This window comes from Melozone crissalis, unplaced genomic scaffold (assembly GCF_028551555.1).
Source record: "Melozone crissalis strain CALT ecotype California unplaced genomic scaffold, PUWL_Pcris_2 ptg000231l_1, whole genome shotgun sequence".
Classification (NCBI taxonomy): Eukaryota; Metazoa; Chordata; class Aves; order Passeriformes; family Passerellidae; genus Melozone; species Melozone crissalis.
In genome coordinates, this window is record NW_026535993.1 from 1,333,688 (window position 1) to 1,340,090 (window position 6,403).

Consider the following 6,403-nt stretch of genomic DNA (forward strand, 5'->3'; position numbering starts at 1 on the left):
TATTAAGATTATTTCATACTTTAATACTCTGGAGTCAGTAAGCCACTTCTGGGCTCTTTGGCCTTAAAATTGTTTTTAGATCCTGTGGTGTATGGATTCTTATTTTACATTGCAGGGTCAGTTTTTGAGTCTCTTCAATTAAGGTGGTTGCTGCAGAAACTGCTTGAATACAGGTGGGCCACCTCCTAGCTACCGGGTCTAGCAGTTTGGAGATGTAAGCTATTGGTTTCTTACACCCTCCCCACCTTTGGCTACCACCCCATATGCAATTCCTTTTTTGGTATTTACAAATAGGTCAAATTCTTTTTCGAGATTGGGCAAACTTAGGACAGGTGCTGAGGATTGTTTATCTTTCAAATTATTTAGTTTTTTGTCATCCTCATTTCTCCATTCTATGGTGTCAGCGTTTACTAATTTGTCATATAAAAATTTTACACTTTGGGTATATTGGTCTAACCATAACTTACAGTACCCAAATAAGCCTAATAGTTTTCTGACATCTCTCTTAGTTTTTGGTGCTGGTATGGATAGTATGCCTGAAATTCTTTCATGACTTAATTTCTTATATCCTTTCCCAATTATGTGTCCCAGATAAGTAACTTCCGCTTCCACAAATGGCAATTTATTCTGAGATACTTTTAAACCCTTTGCTCTTAGGAAATTTAAAAGGCGTATACTTGTTACCCTGACATTATTCTGTTCCTCTCCAGATACTAATAAGTCATCTACATATTGTAGAATTTGTACTTTACTCTCCGGGGTGAATTGTTCTAAAAGCTCTTCTAAGGCCTGCCCGGAGAGATCTGGGGACTCAGTAGATCCCTGGGGTAGGCGCGTCCACCTTAATTGTTGTTTCCTCCTCTTCTCTGGATGTTCCCACTCAAACACGAAACAATCCCTACATTCCTCAGCAAGAGGACATGCCCAAAATGCATCTTTTAAATCTGTAATTGTAAACGAGGCATGCTTCCTTAGGATCTGACTCAAGATGGTGTAGGGATTTGGGACCACTGGATGCCTGGTTAAAGTTCTCTTATTTTCCTTCCTTAAGTCTTGGACCAATTGGTATTTTCCATCTGTCTTCTTGATTGCTAAAATAGGGGTGTTGTGGGGAGACATACACGGGTCCAGGATACCTTCCTCTAATAGCTGCTCAATCACAGGGGTCAGTCCCTTTTTTCCCTCAATAGACCTTGGGTATTGCTTTACTTGAACGGGAGGAATTCCTTTTTGCATTTCAATTCTTATTGGTGGGATGTCTAGATAGCCCCTCTTTCCTTCTCCTGCCCAAACCTCTGGGTTTATCTGCTCTGTATCTCCTGATGTCAATTTCATGATCTGGACTATCATTCTCCCATCATTTGGGATAATCCCCACTCCTAATGAGACTTGTAGGTCCCTTCGTAGTAAATTACTTTCTAGATTAGATAAATAGATAAAGTCAGCCACACACTGCCTTCTGTTTCCTTTAATTTCTACGTTTTCAGCTATGGAGGCTCTAAATGGTTTTCCCTCTGCTCCCATCACCTCACAGACCTTTCTCCCATGCGTCACTCCTGCGGGTAATTCCTTTATACTTGATCTATCTGCTCCGGTATCAACTAAAAATTCAAATTCCTCACTTTGGGGTCCAACTTCAAAGTTTACCAGAGGCTCTTCTTGATGGTACATTGTGTCCCCTAGCATGTAAAGCCCCTGACACCCCTTGTTGTCATCCCTCAGGAGTCTCTCAAGAGCCTCTTGTTCTTTTACCATTGCCTCATCCAAAGAGAGTTTATTGCAATCCCTTCTTATGTGTCCTATCTCTCCACAATAATAACATTTCCTGTCGCTCAGTGGTGCCCCTGGTCTCTTGTTTGTATCCACCCATGGATGTAGTATAGGTTTATCTTTGGGTGTTTCAAAGGAGGACTTTCGTCCATTTTCACTGATTCTCGATGGTTGTCCCTGCTGATCTCTGGTTACCCCTATCATTTCCCTGGCTACAGCTACCATGATTCTAGCTTTAGCTTTAGTTTTCTCTTCTTCTCTCCTTAAATATATCTTTAAAACTTCCTTTAACAGTTCATTTATTCCCTTCTCCTGCCAGTCATCCATTTTCTCTAACTTTCTCCGTATGTCCAGCCACAATTTTGCAACAAATTGCACTTTTAGAAGTACTTGGCCTTCAGAGCTATCAGGATCTCTATTGGAATATAATTGGAAGTTCCTCTTTAATCTGTTAAGCCAAGTAGCTGGGGTTTCATCCTTTTCTTGCATGCTATCAAAAGCTAGTTTTGTGTTACTGCTTCAGGGAACTGATTTCTTTATTCCTCTAACCATCAGGGACCTATACTCTTCCATGTTCCTTCTATCTTTCTCTTCATTAGGGTCCCACTCAGGGTCCTGTAAGGATAATTTCTGGTCACTGGGATCTCCTGAACGATTTTCTCACTCCCAGATCCGCATTCCTGCGGCCCTGATCATCCTCACTTCTTCAGTGCTGAAAAAAATTTTTAAAATAGAGTTCAGCTCTCCCAGGTGTAAATGTTAAGGCCTAGAAATAGATTTACTTGGTTTGATATACCTACCGCATCCTCCACTAAGTTCCCTAACTCCTTTACAAAGCCTTGAATTTCAGTGGCTGTTAATGGGGCATTCACAAACCCAAGTCCCCCACGTATCCCACCCATGGGGACTTCTCTAAGAGGAAAAAGCTTCTCCACTTTAGATGTTTTAGATCTTGTATTACAGTAAGGTCCCTCCGTGAGGTTACCCTTCTGGGAAGAAACAGGAGGAATGGGGCTAGTTGAGTCTAACTGGGTTAGAGATGGAGGTGCTCACCTCCCAGTTAGGAGGGAGTAATGGTATAGCAGTAGGTAAGGGGAAAGAGACTGAACCCGTAGGAAGGGACACGAGGTGGGGCTGGAGAGACAGTTGAAGAGGCTGAGGGGGAGACTGGAGAAATAACTGGATTAGAGGGAGATGGGACAATAGTGTTTGGAGAGGTAAGGGAGTTGAGGTTAGGGTAGAAGTAATAACCATAGGAGTGTTAATCGGAGGTGGTAATGGGATCGGAGCGGCTGCTGATTCTGAGGATGGAGAGGCCAGAGGTAAAATCGGGGGATCTGGGAGAGGAGCGTGGGGCCTTGCCAGGTAAATAGGAGGGAATGGAGGAGGAGGTAAGTAATCAAGGGGGTCCCACTTAACACTAACCTCTTCTCTCCCCTCATTATTTTCCTTCTGTTTTTGTAGTTTACAGATTTTTATACATCGCTGGTGGTATGCCTCTGCGAACATGCAGCATATGTTAACTGCTGAAGACTGGGACTCTCTTGGGTTTTCAGGTGTTGGTTTAATTGGGAACACATCCATGGATCTCTTGTCCCATACCATGGCCACTCCCCCTGCAGGTTTAACTTAGGCCAGACTTCGATACAATAGTGAATCATTTTCATTTTGTCTAAGCCTTTCGTGGCCTCCTGAATTTTGGGAATTCTGTCCATCCCTGCCCCAAAGACCAAAAGAGATGTTAGAAAATTATAAGGTTTGTTTGAGTATTGCAGATTATGGCTTGATCAGTATTAAATCACTAAAAGCGTTAAATTTCCATATGAAAAATTGATAGACTCAGAGCCTGTAACCTGGACCTCAAATGACGAGGAACAGCTTCGGAATCTGAAAACTAAATTGTCCTCTGCCCCTGTACTGAGCCTACCAGACCTTAAAAAGATTTTTGACCTATTGGTAAACGTGGAAGAGGGGATAGCTTGCGGAGTCCTTACACAGAACTGGGGAGGATGCAGGAAGCCGGTCGCATCTCTCTCCAAGTTACCAGATCCAGTAGCCAGTGGGTGGCCAGCCCGTGTGCAAGTGAGAGACGCAACAGCCACCCCAATAGAAGACACACAGAAACTAACCTAAAAGGGGAAGATCTGGGTTCATACCTCACACAATGTGAAAGATGTTTTAAGTCACAAGGCCCCTCAGTGGCTAACCGACGCCCAAATACTAAAGTATGAAGTCGTCCTAATAAGTACCAAGGGCCTCCAATTAGTCTCTTCAAAATGTTTTAATTCAGCCCAGTTCCTCACGGGAGAGCCATTAACAGACCTGGAACATGATTGTTTAGAAGTTATTGAAATGCAGACTAAAGTGAGAGAAGATTTAGAAGATGGGCCCCTCCCATATGGGAGAATTTTATTTACAGATGGATCATCATGAATGGTAGCCAGTAAACAGGTCTCAAGGTATGCAACCATAGATGGGCAGAACATGCAAGTTAAGGAAAGCTACCCTCAAATTGGTCTGCCCAGTATTGTGAAATCTGTGCCCTGAAGAGAAGTCTAGATTTACTAGAAAAAGGTAAAGGAACAATCAATATCAACTCCTGGTGCGCATTTGGCATTGCCCATACATTCGAAAAATATGGGAAGAACAGGGGTACCTTAACTCTTAAGGCAAAAATATAATACATGAAGACCTAAGAAAATTAGTACTAGAGTCACTAAGGAAACCAATAGAGATAGCCAAAGTTCACATAGAAGGACATCAAAAAGGGGACACCCTTGAAATAAAGGGAAACCAATTAGCTGATCAAGTAGTGAAAGAAGTAGCTTTGCAACAGGAAAGTCCAGTTAAAATTCTTCAGATAGAGAGAACACCCAGTAGAGAAAGAAAAGAGGAAAGACCCATCTTTGATGAGAAAGAATTAAGGGAGTTAGAAAAGATGAGAGGACAGCAAAAAGAAAATGGAGAATGGTGGACCCCTGATGGACAGCAAATTTTAAATAAAGCTCTAGCCCGAATGGTGATGACGGAGTTACACAAGTTGACCCATTGGGGAATACAAGGATTATGTGACCACTTTCCAAGGGATCATATGTGCATGGGAGTACGTAACATAGCAAAGGCAGTTACCAAGGGATGTTTAACTTGCCAACAAATTAATCAGAAAGTAATGAGAAGAGTACTGTCGGATCTGGGGGAAGAGAGTTGGCCTTGTGGCCGTTCCAAAATGTGCAGGTAGACATCACAGAAATGTCCCCTGTCCAGGGACACAGACATTTATTAGTGACCATGGATCACCTCATCCATTGGGTAGAGGCGTTCCCAACAAAAACAGAGACAGCCCAAGCAGCCACAAAAGCAATTCTAGAAAACATCATGCTCCAATATGGGTTGATAAATAATATAGATTCTGACCAAGGTCCACATTTTACTGCCCAAGTCCTACAACAAGTTGTTGAAGCCCTGGGAATGAAATGAAGGTTGCACAGCCCATTGGCATCCCCAGATCTCCAGAGGAGTAGAAAGAATGAATAAAACCATCAAAAACACATTAACTACATTAGTTACAGCAACCCAGATGAACTGGCTTAAATGTCTACCCTTAGCACTGTTACAAATTAGAACAAGGCCTTCATCAGGTATAAGAGTCTCACCGTATGAAATGATATTTGGACTCCCCTTCTTGACAACACCGTATAGCATTGGAATTTATCCAGAAGGAGAGACAGCCACCCAAAAGTATCTAAAGGCTATAGGAAGTATGTTAGAAGATCTCAGGGAAAAGGGCTATCTCCCTCAAACCTCTCCGTTGGTAAACGTGGAAGAAGGGATAGCTTGCGGAGCCTAAGGGACATAACATCAATCCAGGGGACTGGGTGTTAGTTAAATCGTGGAACACTGCACCTATAACCTCTGAGTTTGAAGGCCCTTTTCAGGTCCTACTCACCACAAATACAGCTGTACATACCCAAGAGAGGGGGTGGACACATATAACCCAGATTAAAGGACCTGCACCACCTCCCACTGAAGAGTCAAAACCAACCACATCCCCTACTAAGTCTTCTAATGAATGGATTGTGACTAATAACTCAGACGATCTAAAGGTAACCCTCCAGAGGAGACCTAAAGATTACTAGAGAGTGTTTATAGTCAAAGACTTGTTAAGAACTGTTTAAATAATCAAAACTCGTTAAGAACTGTAAAAAAATTGCAGTTAATGTTATTTATCTTTTACTTTTGAGTTTGAAAAGTAGATACTTTCCTGTTGCATTTATTATTAGTTAGTGTTTATTAATGAATGAAGATTTTTTAGTTTGTGTTGGAGCCTTTGTCTGTTTTGGTGTGTATTATGGTTTTGTAGGATTAGGCACAAGGTGTATTATGATTTTGTAGGATTGGCATAAAATCATATTATGATTTTGTAGGATTAGGCATAAGAGTAAATACCTCGTTATTTGTTTGGTGTGGTATTTTATCTATCATTTTGGATACTGAAAATTCTTAAAGTCATCTGACCATTGAGTTCAAGGGTTTTAGGTCATGTTTTTGTGTTAAAAAGTAAAACACCCCAGTTAACTCCAATCTCAGTGTGCAAAGCAATCTCCTATAAAACATCCCTCAGGGCAAAAATAAA